Source organism: Zalophus californianus, chromosome 8 (genome assembly GCF_009762305.2).
Source record: "Zalophus californianus isolate mZalCal1 chromosome 8, mZalCal1.pri.v2, whole genome shotgun sequence".
Classification (NCBI taxonomy): Eukaryota; Metazoa; Chordata; class Mammalia; order Carnivora; family Otariidae; genus Zalophus; species Zalophus californianus.
In genome coordinates, this window is record NC_045602.1 from 34,448,906 (window position 1) to 34,462,865 (window position 13,960).

At 38.3% G+C, this 13,960-nt stretch overlaps 1 pseudogene; it reads left to right on the forward strand.

Annotated features, from left to right (window-relative positions):
* Positions 1-295: 295 nt before the first annotated feature.
* On the forward strand, positions 296-12,380 carry LOC118357288 (annotated as a pseudogene).
* The last annotated feature ends 1,580 nt before the right edge of the window (positions 12,381-13,960 follow it).

Sequence of the window (13,960 nt, forward strand, 5' to 3'; positions counted from 1 at the left end):
AGACTAGCCACATCAAAACTTTGATAGGTTTTTGTGGGTAAAATACTTTGAAATTTCTCATGTGTTTTGAAGGCAGGACACTGAGCTATAGACTAATTGTTAAACAGCTCATTTGTCATATACTTGAATATCATAATAAGGACAGACCTGGGAAATCACACATACCATGTGCCACCTTTGAAATATTGTTATTCACTCTTTATTTTAACCATTTCTTAAAAAAGAACTATTAAAGGAAACCATATGGTGTATACCAATTGGTTAAGTATTACTATAAGCATATTCCCCAGTAGGCATGTCTTCCGTGGGTTCCTGGGCTAAAGCAGACAGAAATGTTCGGTCTGGTGGTATGATGAAGTCTAAGAGGTGCTAGCTGTGTGCGTATCAAGTACTTATCACATTTCACAATCTCCAGCCCACTAAACATAAGAGATGAACGTGGGGAGGGAACTGTGCTAAAGACTGCAATCACAGGGGCACCTGGGTGGCTCAGTCGGTTAAGCATCTGCCTTCGGCTCAGGTCATGATCCCAGGGTCCTGGGATCAAGCCCCACATCAGGCTCCTTGCTCAATGGAAAGTCTGCTTCTCTCTTTCTCCCTCGGCTACTCCCGCTGCTTGTGCTCTCTCTTTCTGTCAGATAATTTTTTTTTAAATCTTAAAAAAAAAAAAAGATTACAATCACAGTCTCTGCCCCAGTTCAGAAATGTATATCCTCTGGGACCCCATCTAATGATCTAAGTGTCTTTTGTGAGACTTAGAAATCTTGTGATAGGTTACATGCTCCAGTTAGCACTGAAAAAGTTCCCCAGTGGCTTTTGGAATCTCCAAAACCTTGGCACAAACGTGATAGCTTAGATTCAAATATTTCTCCCCAACATTCAGCCAACACCAAGACTGTTTAAATTCTAAACACTCTGCTTGATCCATATAAATCTAATTCAACCACAAAAGGAGACTATGCATTGCTCTGGAATAAAGGAGAATGGAAGATTACATAAAGCATCAACAATGCATCACAAAGGCACAGTCTCCCAAAAGGGAAAAGAGAAGGGAAGTTGGGCTTTCAAATCTCTGTCTAGTATAATCATCACATTTCATTTCCCAAACACACTGGACCTCCAACATTTTAGTCCATTAGCATAGCAAGAAGGGTTCATTCTTCAGCCAGCCACTCACCAGTCCATCCATATCTCCGCACTCAAAAGGCCTTTCATTCACACATACACATACCACACCCGTATATTCCTACATCTCCTCCAGTAACTCATTCTCTTCTCTCTGCCCCGGTTATACCATTCCAACTTTCAAAACCATTCAGAAGGCCACCAAGAAACCAAAATGCTCCAGTTAATGGTAACAAACTTGAAAGAGAACATTATTATTCTGTTAGAAGTCAGACTTAAAAGAATCCTGATCTTGGTTCTCCTTCTAATTTAGACAATGCTCTTACCATTTGTTTCCTTTTTTAAAATGTGCATTCAAATAGGGATGTGTGGTAGAGATGGCTAGCTCTCTACCTCTTTCATTGTTGCCCTACTTCACACAGGGCAATGTAATGCACCAGATAAATGACAGTGTTCCCAGATTCCTTAACATTCAATACCGCGAAGGGATTTAGCGCTCAACACTGAAAGAGGATTGCTCTGTGGAATTCCATGGAGGTTTCTTAAAGGGCTCCGACTGAGCTGGTAATTGCTCCCCTTTTGTCCCCCTCCCTTCTTTTGTGTTGCTTAGAACACAAACATGATGACTGGCATACCTGCAGCCATCTTAAACCATGAAGTGACAGTGGAAGCCATATTCCAAGACAGTGGAGCCAAAACATAGAAGTGTCTGGCTCCCCAATGACAGAGGAATGGCCACCCCAGCCAGGGACATCATACCTCCAGACATCTTTCACTGGAGAAAGAAACAAACCTCTATTTTGTTTAAACCTCTTTTGCTTTGGATTTTCTGTTATATGTAACTGAACTTAATCCTATCTGAAACAACATTACGTTTTTTTCTGACTTGAAATTATATTAAGCCCCTAAGTGCTGACTTATTGACATAACTATTGTCCAGAAAAATCATATTCACTATAGAAATATAAAATTATTCAATAGAAGATTGAGTAGTACTTCTGCAAAAACATAACAGACTCAAGCACTGACTTTAGACACGATTGATAGCTCTTTATAAACATTTCTAAGAGACATTACAAAAGACATTCAGTACTCTAGCTCTACACATAACATTGCTTAAATGAGGGCTAAAACAGATCTCTGATAAAATATGAGGTTAATTCATTTGTTAACACATTGTCAGCATCTTTCTCATCATTTTAGTACATTTTCTAACCATTTTAATAGTTACCTTTTTAAATTTTGATCTCTCTATTCTTTATCTATATTTTCTTTTTAGATGTCATTTCTGCTAAAATTCTGAAATGAGGTATGAGTCACACAGACCTAACTCTGTTAACTCAACTATGCCAAAAAGCAGGAACACACTGCTTACATACCAATTAGTTTTCCTGAATTAAGGCCCTGAGCCCTGTTCAGTAACATTCTTCTCTCTGGAAGATGCACATTGAGATGTCCCTCTGTAAAATAAATGTGATCAAAGACTGGGACCTGGACAGAAAGCAGGAGGCCAGAGAAAGGAAATGTTTCATTGAGAAATGTTTTGGCAATTAGGATTGAATATTATTAATGTTTCACAGAAGCACTTCTTGTAGTTTAGAATACAGGTCTCCAGGATAAGTACAGTGAAATTCACCAATCTCTATTTCTGATCTCTCAAATGTGCAGTTCCTTGACATTTTGTCCTTGACATCCAGAACTGGAAAATGAGCTTGATTTAACTTCAGGAACTTGAGTTGCTGAAGCCTAAAAACTATAAAATCTACATCATCCTGTATAGTTGGAACATAAGACATGCTTATCACCCTATCAAATTTTATTTTAGTGTTAGTAGTCAGTATGAACCACTTCCTCCAAATTAGAAACATTTCACTGATTTTATAAAAGCATCTGGACTAAGATTTGGCATCTAAACATGTTCATATTTCCCACCCCAGTACTCAGCTCTAGCATCTTCAAGATGCCAATGCTATACACAGAACAAAACCCTTCAGATACCTCTCGACTTCCCCCACTTTCCCAGGATTCAACCAGTGAAACAGAACAGTAGGAGATATATAATATATTAGACAGTTATTGCAAAAAATTGGCTCACACAATTGTGGGTGCTGTCTGGGCAAGTGTGAAACCCACAGGGCAGGCCATCAAGAAAGACTGGAACTCTCAAGAAAGAGAGAAGTTACTGTCCACAGGCAAATTTTTTCTTATTAGGGAAGACTCAGCTCTTAAGGTCTTTCAGCTGTTTGAATCAGATCCACACAAATTATCTAGGATAATCTCCCTTACTTAAAGTCAAGTGATTATAGCCTTTAATCACATCGACTAAATACCTTTACAGCAATACCTAGACTAGTGTTTGAATAACTGGTAAAGACCATCACACCCTCCTCCACAAACTCTTGGGCAGTTAGGTAGAGGGTTCACCCTCTGCCCTGGATTTTGATCCCTGTTAACAAATACTGACGATACAGACAGGCTACAGCTATTAGAAGTCCTGATCTTCACCTTCTCACAGAGTGTTATGTAAGAGGGTTTCAAGAACCTGTCATTGCACACGTCACTTTTCACTTTTTTATCTTCTCATATATGCTTTAGTTTCCTTGACTAAGAGGATTATGTAGTAAGTTCCCAGTTTAATACTATCCCAACTGAGACCTATGACACAGGAAAGAAAAACTCCACCTCCCATGGAGTAATTTTCTCAACTGTTATCTCAAGGAGGAAAGAGGAGAGCACAGCAAAGGTGTGACCTGGTTTCAATCCAGCAAATTGGTTTGACTTTCCTGGAGGCAAAGGCCATCAAAAGTCTTGCAGGTTCTCTGACCTCCTCTTTTCCCCTCTTCTTTTGTGTTTTACCACAGCAAAAACACACCCATTTTTATCTTGTACCTGCTATCCCTGGGGCTTTTAGTCTGCTTTCCCCACAGAATCCCAGCATTTTTAGCCAAAATTGTTGCATGCTGGGGCAAAGGAACAGAACCCTTAAACAATGATGATTTACTCTAAATAAAAATTTGCCATGACAAAGGTTCAGTGGTTGAGTTAGAATTTCAGGATTGAGGAAGAAAAGAGGAGAGGCTTTTTAAAAATATCAACAAGGGGGTTAAAGTAGTGAAGTTTATCTTCAAAGACAGGCTTGGGTCTAATTTGTTTCCTTTATTAATTATACGACCTTTGAAAAGTCTCAACCTTCTTACGTTTCAGCTTTCTTGCCTATAAATAAGGGGAGGAGACCAACTTCTCTTACAGTTCTATTTTTCTTTGATCCTATGGACATAAAGCAGCATAACATGGAAAAGAGCTGACGAGAAAAAGTATAGAAGAGTAACTTAAAGTATAAAGTAGCATGAAATGCTCACTCTGGAAGGAAGGAAGGAAGGAAGGAGAAGGAAAAGAATAAAGAATGAGAGAAGAAAAAGCTGGGGTACAAAGGTAAAGTGTAAGAACATACAGGTACATACAAGGAGAGAAAGGTGGGAACTGTGGCAAACTGGAGAGTTCATGGCCCCTTACAAAAAGTAGCTACTATTCATCTCTATCCAACAGCTGGTGTGGGAAATACAGATCTAATGGTGCCAGGTTTTAGAATTTTTCCAAAAAGCCATAAATTTGGATTCTTATCTGACAACTCCTAATTTTTAAATGTGGACAAATTAGTTCAATTTTTAAAGAACAGTATGCAAAACAAACACAATATATAATAATTTTTAAGTAAAGATTATTGCAAAATAATGCATTAACAAAATATCAAAAATTGCTTTTTTATACATTTTAAACAGCTTTATTAAAGTATAATTTACATATCATAAAACTTATCTCTTATTTATTCATAATTTTTAAAATTTTAATTCCAGTATAGTCAACATATTAGTTATATTAGTTTCAGCTGTACAATATAGTGATTCAACAATTCTATACATTACTCAAGTGCTCATCCCGATTAAGTGTACTCTTAATGCCCTTCACCTATTTCACCCATCTCCCCACCCAACCCCTCTGGGAACCATCCATTTGTTCTCTCTAGTTAAGAGGCTGTTTTTTGGTTTGTCTCTCTTTTTTCTTTGTCCATTTGTTTTGTTTCTCAAATTCCATATATGAGTGAAATCATGTGGTATTTGTCTCTCTCTGGCTGACTTATTTCACTTAGCATTATACCCTCTAGGTCCATCCATGTTCTTGCAAATGGCAAGATTTCATTCTTTTTTTTTTTTAAGATTTTTTTATTTATTTATTTGACAGAGAGAGGCAAAGCGAGACCAGGAACACAAGCAGGGGGAGTGGGAGAGGGAGAAGCAGGCTTCCTGCAGAGCAGGGAGCCCGATGTGGGACTCGATCCCAGGACCCTGGGATCACAACCTGAGCCGAAGGCAGACGCTTAACGACTGAGCCACCCAGGCGCCCAAGATTTCATTCTTTTTTATGCTGAGTAATATTCCATTGTATATATCTACCATGTCTTCTTTCTCCATTCCTCTATGGATGAATACCTGGGTTGCTTCCATAATTTGACTATTGAAAATAATGCTGCAACAAACATAGGGGTGCCTGTATCTTTTTTGAATTCGTGTTTTTGTATTCTTTGGGTAAAAACCCAGTAGTGGAATTACTGGATCATATGGTAATACTATTTTTAATTTTTTGAGGAACGTCCATACTGTTTTCCACATTGGCTGTGACAGAAACTATCAAAAATTTCAATAAAGACAGGCTCTGACCCTGCATTTGCACAATTCACATCCCTGGCCTCACCCCAATCCTGGCTCTGTACCCTTGATAGCCTCTGGGTTAAAGGCTTACAACAGGGAGCCTGGTATTGCCATAAATGCAAATAGAAAAGAGGAAGAAAAGCAGGATTGGGAGTGGAGATAATGAATTCAACAGCAGGAATTCTATCTGAGGTGCTGTGTGGGCATCTAGATGAAGGAGACTCTAAGCATTTGAGAATAAGGAAGTGATATCAGTAAGTGGAAAAATTAATACTTGGTGTCTGTTATATGCTGGACAGTCTACATATATTACCTCATCCACCAACAGTTGTTAAGATGACTCTTTAATTATGAGGTTTAATCTCCATTTAAGATATTTTTTAATGGATATTAAGGTCACAGCCCCAAGATCATACAAGTAGCCAATAACACAATTGAGCCTGTCTGAATTCCAGGTTTGTCTGACTCCAAAATCCATCCTTGCCAACAAACTGTGCTGCCATGAGAAAGACACATACAAGTGCATGTCATCAATAAACCTGGAGATTGGATGAGATTCCCAGAGAGCGTAAATGACCCTTGCTGTTCATCAAGGCTGTGTTATTATCCTAGTGACCCTCTCAGGGATGGGGGGGGGCCTTCCCTCTTGCTATTCTCAGGACTGGAGCTGTTCTTTGGACTGGAGCCTTTCCATCCACTAAGAAATTTCCCCTGCAGCCTTCTGGTCTGCAAGTATTATAGCCTCTGAATTCTAAGCTCTACTCACATGTAAAGACCCCTGGCTCTCTTCCATATTTACTCTCACCACTGCAGCTTTGTTAAAAATTACAACCTGCTTCCACACTCTTTGGAATCTTGTGACTTGACCACCAGTTTCTCTTAGGACTTGCATATGAGTCCCTACATTTTGGCAACATTTAGTTTCAGGTCATAACTCTTACCAAGTGTCCTGTTAATCAGGGCAAACCTAGCCATGTCTCAAGATAGGACATCCCCAAATTTCTGGTTCAGTCTTACTTCCCTAGCATTTCTTAATAGGTGATTGACTAAGGAAATGAATTATTTGTTTCTCAAATAAATTTTATATCTTCCTTCTCCACTCATTTCTTACAGTCATGTCTTTCCCTTAGACCATCATATTCCCTCCACTACTCCAGTATGAATCTTATCATACTTCTAAGAGTAGCTTATATTTTACTGCCTCGCAAAATGTTCCTTCACCAGCCCAGTCTGAATCAATCACTCTATCTATGAACTATGACAGTGTTGATTCATTGGACACTCATGTGCCATTTTTAATCAACAACACATCAATCGTATCTACCTAACTAGAAGGAAAGGGGCCAATGTTTTATGCTTTGTTAATATTCCCAAAACTTCACACACACTGTAGGGGCTCTGATAAATAGCCATTGAATGATGTGTTTCTAAAGCATGGAAACCTGAAGTTTTAGTCCTGTATATTACTGACGGCCCTTAATTTTTCTCACTGGCCTCTTATTTCTAAAATAGGGATAGCATTATATGAAATTCCAGGGGTATTATGAGGAAGAGTATAATGAGGATATTTTAAAAATATCTACTGATATATTTTCCTTTTTGATCTCTTTCCTAGCAATCCTTAATCATTTTCTGCCCCAGTTAGGAGAGGGCAAATCCAGCTAAGAAAATAGAAGGATTTGACTGAAAGAAGTCCCAATGAGATAAGAGGAGAAAGAATAAAGCCCTTTTGACCAAGGGAAAAGGAACCAAATAGAGAGAGAAAGGGAAAAGAGCTTATTCACGAGTGTCCTCCCATCTCCTGCTTTGTTCCCAAAGTATCCTCAGCACCAGGGCCAAATCTAAGGAAAAGTGGTAGGAAGAGCCCAAAAATGCCAGAGAAACCAAAAGCAGGTTTGTGCCATCATTCCCATCCGGGACTCTAGAAGAAGACCACCATGAAGAAAGCTGTGCATTAATATAAAGCAAATATAGCAGAGTCGGGATGCTGTGTTTTGGCCTATGTCAGATATGGAGATGGTGTAGAACTCCCAGCAGGTCCCAGAGAAGATGTAAAGAGTAGCTGAGGGTTCCAGGTGGTGAGCTCACTAATAAGATTCTTGCAGGAAGAAGACAAGGGATTCTGTAATAGAATATTTATAGGAAAGACCATCTAAGAAAATGAGCAAATTGGAGTCTCAGCCAGAATCAAAGAAAGTACTACCAGCAAGACCTGAAGACAAGAAAGGGTCCACCATTGCATCTTGACCGTGCCAAAGAAAAAAACCAAGAATCACACCAGACATGGACCATCATGAGCAGATGAAAGAGAGCAATCACACCGATTTTGTTTTCCAGAGACCATTAAGATACACAACTCAGGTGCCTGGGTGACTCAGATGGTTAAGCATCTGCCTTCAGCTCAGGTCATGATCCCAGGGTCCTGGGATTGAGCCCCACGTCTGGCTCCTGGCTCAGAGGGGAGCCTGCTTCTCCCTCTGCCTCTGCCTCTCCCCTGTTCATGCTCTCTTTGTATCTCTCTGTCTCAAGCGAATAAATAAAATCTTAAAAAAAGATAAACACCTCAATGGAAGAACAATAAATGTGCATGGGGCTCTCATTCAACACCATGTGGGAATTGGTTCTTCTCCATTTCCCAAGATAAGAACAGAAAAGACTTGAACTATTTGTCAATCTCCTCTAAAAAATTAGTTTTGACTAGGGAATAATGGAATTAGTTTAATTGACAAATTAAGTTTCCCTCTCCCTTTGTGAGATGAAGGGCTTGAGGGCAAATGAGAACAGTGATAACATAAAGAAAGATAGTTTTCTTTATACATTTGAATTATGGTGGGCCCATCTTGACATATATCTCCCCTCACAATAAATTTACAATGAATATTTTGTATTAACTTAAGAAAGCAACTTATGCTACAAAACTAAGGACAGTGCATCACTAGATGTGCTTTAAACACTTATTTTCCTGACTGCCTTAAAGTAGGTTAAGAAAAAAATCTTCCCCAAGTAAGAAAAGAAGACAAATCATTATGACACAAGACTTAACTGAAATTCTGCCCTATTAGATTTTGCTAAGAAGAAAGAAGTGCCAGACGAGGGGATTTCAGGGATAAGTTATTATATTTGCAAATTGGTATAATGAAAATTACCTAGGCAGTACCATGAATTTAAGTGAACTGTGATTTTTTTCCTTAAATTTTAATATAAAATAATTGTTCATTTCTTCCAAGAAATAGTTAAGGTTGCTGACTCTTTTGCATAAATCAATATGCTCTGAACAATAAAGCTAATAGCCCAGTAAAGCCACCCAGGTGCCCCTAAAATGTAGCTATGTAGCTGTTTCCAGGGCTTTATTCCAGGGGCTAAACAGCAGTTTCCATTTCTAGTCAACTGCTGTCTTTATCAAGTTACTTCCTTGACTCAGGGACAGCTTTTTAAGACATCTTCTAAGGGAAAACTTTAATTTCTCATCTTTGTTCTTAAAGAATATAGTTTTTTTTTTTGTTTTTTTTTTTAAAGATTTTATTTATGTATTAATGAGAGACAGAGGAGGAGAGAGAGAGAGGGAGAGAGAGAAGCAGAGGGAGAAGCAGGCTCCCAAGCAGCAGGGAGCTCGATGCAGGACTCGATCCCAGGACCCTGGGATCATGACCTGAGCCGGAGGCAGACGCTTAACCATCTGAGCCACCCAGGTGCCCAGAATATAGTTTTTAAAGTAGTAGGATTGACTACTATATATTTTTGAGGGTTTTTGATAATATTAAAAACAATTATGTACATGTAAAACTAGTACAAAACATAGTGACTTTGTTATTCATCATAGAAACATGCACGGTCTTACTAATTTTACTAAGAAAATGTTATCATATTTCATAGTTATCTAAAGTGTTAAGTTCTTTTTTTTTAAGATTTTATTTATTTATTTGACAGAGAGAGACACAGCAAGAGAGGGAACACAAGCAGGGGGAGTGGGAGAGGGAGAAGCAGGGAGCCTGATGCGGGGCTGGATCCCAGGACCCTGGGATCATGACCTGAGCGGAAGACAGTTGCTTAACAACTGAGTCACCCAGGCGCCCCTAAAGTGTTAAGTGCTAATATAAGCAAACAAAAGTATTTTAGTCCAATGACAAATAATTTGTTTTTAACCTTGTGTTCTTAGTCATGTAGCCTTTCCAAAAAAGAGATCCAAAGAAACAAATATAAGAAAGCACAATCAAAGAAAAAGCTTCTGCTGAGAATGGGGTTAACAGTCTCAGAATTTTAGATTATTATGTTAAATATATCTTATTAGATATAAGATGGTAATGCTAATGGATGTTCACCCCTCAGCTTTCTCTGTGCAACAAAATTACGAAATGTGTTCTTAATGAATAAAGCACACTGGTTATGTTTATCTGACATGAAAATGGCTTAAAATATTACGTGGAGGGGCACCTGCGTGGCTCAGTTGTTAAGCAACTGTCTTCGGCTCAGGTCGTGATCCCAGGGTCCTGGGATCAAGCCCCACGTCGCGCTCCCTGCTCCACAGGAAGCCTGCTTCTCCCTCTCCCTCTCCCACTCCCCCTGCTTGTGTTCCCTCTCTAGCTGTGTCTCTGTCAAATAAATAAATAAAATCTTTAAAAAAAACTATTATGTGGAAAGTTTTAACTAATAATCCAAAAACACTTTAATCAAAAAAATATTTTATATCTAATTAAAGTACATTGTTGCTTATTCTTATTGTAACTCTTTAAAAAGCTAGAATAAATTGATCATTATGAATTCTGATGCCACAGTAATTTAATGTCCTATAAAATTTAAACCAGATTTGTTTTCCATTCTGTATATAAGCAAAATGAATTAGATGAACTCCATGATTCCCAAGATTATCTGCTGGTTTACCTAAAATTTTCATGCTAGAATTCAGTCATAAGGCATATCATTTATCTCAAAAATTTCTTAAAATACAGAGCAATTGTGGCAGACACACAGACTGTATGAGCTCAGAGTAACCTGAGACTTGAACTGTCCCTCTGGCATTTTCCCATTCTAAATATAGAGTGGCTTGATAATCCCTTTGGTTTCTAAATTGATTGAGAATGGTCTGAAAGGGAATTGATTTAATTCATACCCTCTGGTATAGCTTCAGAGCAGTCCCTTAGGGAGAGAGCATCAGTCCGAACCCAGACCCCAGGACATTCTGATCCATCTCCCAATCTGTCTAGGAATCCCAAAACACTTACAGGGAAGTTACCAAAGCTCAGCTCCAACAGGGTATGACTAATTATTTTTTAACAATTTAAGAAGGGGTATATGTGTTTGTACACATACACATACACACATACATACAACTTAATGATAAGTTGTCCATTCTGAGTATTCAATTTTTTATTTGTAGAATGAAAGGAACACACTAATGATCTCTAACCCTTTGCCGGTTCAAAAATTCTATGATTCCTCAAATTAAATCCCTTTCTCCCCATCTCCCTTTAAAATGGTGATGGATGAGACATAAAATTTTTCAGTAAGAAGAGAGTACTAAAAGTTTGCGTAAAAAGCTAAAAATCTAAAAGGTGTATTATAAAGAAAAAAGTTTATATTAGGCATAGAGTTTAAAGGAATAAATAACATTAGTTGTTAAAATGGAAGAAATCGGGGCGCCTGGGTGGCTCGGTCGGTTAAGCATCTGCCTTCGGCTCAGGTCATGATCCCAGGGTCCTGGGATCGAGCCCTGCATCGGGCTCCCTGCTCAGCGGGAAGCCTGCTTCTCCCTCTCCCTCTGCCTGCCTCTCTGCCTACCTGTTCTCTCTCTCTGCCAAATAAATAAATAAAAATCTTTTTTAAAAAATGGGAAAAAATCAATGTGAATGCAAGGACTTAGGGACAATTTTTTTTTTTTTGCATTTCTGTCATTAAAAGTAACCCAACTCAAAATGTTTGCTCATCAACATTCATGCACACCTCCTTGAAGCAAAAAGACAAGGAAACTTGGAAGATAACCAATTCCAAGTAAACTCTCATGAAGGAAATGCAACACCTTGTTGTGGTTAAAAAGTAAGAACATTTTCAAAACATATGTGATATTGGGTGACTAAAGAGACATCGGCCGAGAATTTTAGGCAGTTCTTCACTGGAGAATTCAGAAAAGATGGGGTTCTGATAGGATACAAAGGGAGCACCTTCCACAGGGTCATAAAGGATTTCATGATTCAGGGTGGGGATTTTGTTAATGGAGATGGTACTGAAGTTGCCAGTATTTACCGGAGGCCCATTTGCAGATGAAAATTTTAAAACTGAGACACTCAGCTCCAGGCCTGCTTTCCATGGCAAACAGTGGTCCCAGTACAAATGGCTGCCAGTTCTTCATCACCTGCTCTAAGTGTGATTGGCTGGATGGGAAGCATGTAGTGAAAAATCATTGATGGACTTCTAGTGATGCGAAAGATTGAGAATGTTCCCACAGGCCCCAACAATAAGCCCAAGCTGCCCGTGGTGATCTCACAGTGTGGAGAGATACAGTCCAGAGCAAGACTGATCACGCCTTCCCTTGCTCTGGGTGACGATCTTGAGTAAGATAATCCGGATTGGCCCCTGTGTTTGCTTCCCTGCCTGCTGCAGCCCTTTCTGATCAAGAGACCTTGGAAATGTCACAGATTCAGAACCCAAGATTTTCTGTTTAAGTTTTCAATTGTAAATAAAGATTTGTTTTGGGCGCCTGGGTGGCTCAGTTGGTTAAGCAAGTGCCTTTGGCTCAGGTCATGATCCTAGAGTCCCGGGATCGAGTCCCACATCGGGCTCCCTGCTCAGCGGGGAGTCTGCTTCTCCCTCTGACCCTCTTCCCTCTCATGCTCTCTATCTCTCATTCTCTCTCTCAAATAAATAAATAAAATCTTTAAAAAAAAAAGATTTGTTTTGTTTTGGTAAAAAAAAAAGAGGGCACGTACTGAATGGAGCACTGGGTGTTATGAACAAACAATGAATCATGGAACAGTACACCAAAACAAATGATGTAATATATGGTGATTAACATAACAATAAAAAATTTTTAAAAAATGACAAAAAAAACTAATGATGTAATGTATGGTGATTATAATATAACATAACATAACATAATAACATAACATAATAAAATAATATAAAATAACATAATATAATAAAACATAACATAACATAATAAAAATAATAGTAATAAATAAATAAATAAATAAAAATAAAGAGACATCTTACAGGAACTCTCATTGGCTAACCTGCAACCATCCAAGGGTGAAGAATAGTCAACTGACCAGCCTGAATAATTAAATGTCCATTATGTTATTTTTTTAAAGAAAATTAACATAAAACTACACAAGAAAAGTGATCCTAGCAGAAAAGAATCACTTTGTATTAACTGTAATACTAAGCAATATGTTAATATGAGTATTCTGTTTATTAATTATGTAACACATGCAGACGTACTGTCCTCATCTCGCGTAAACAGGGTAGATACAAGGAATTGGAGTAAGTCATACTGTCCCATTAATGGCAGAAACTACTCCAAGAGCAAGAAAGATTCACCACTAGTGGGCATTTCCAATAACCAGGTGAAAAGTTGATCCAAAGTTACTCAACATTGCTGGTCATGTACAGCATAGCAACTGTGTTCCAAGATGATAAATTAGCCAAATATCCTAAAAAAGAGATGTTTTTATGCAAGTTTCATCCCTTGTCTCCTGGGAGATGAAAACTTGATGGCCTTACTAATTAAGGCATTAATATATGTATTAAGGATAATTTTCCAGTAATACCTGCAAAGGAGGTCAAAATATAACAATTTCAGGATGATGAATATAACATTGTCTAAATGGAACTTAAAGAATATACCATTTGGAGAAAAACATGAAGTTCCAAACAACTAAAGCCTACAAAAAAGGGATATATTGAGTTTTTTAAAGCCCCATTGATAGACCAGCTACATTCCTATTAAAAAAGGGCCGAGCCCACAGCATGTCATCTCAGATTGGGGAAATTGCAATTGGACTCTAATAGCTAATAATTCAATATCCCAATAAAAAAGCAGTTGCTTGGTAATTCAAAAACCTATAACCTTGGAAAGTTCAAGGTAGGATTTCTAACCCTAGGAAGGAAGATATGACAATAATAATATGTTCTAAGCT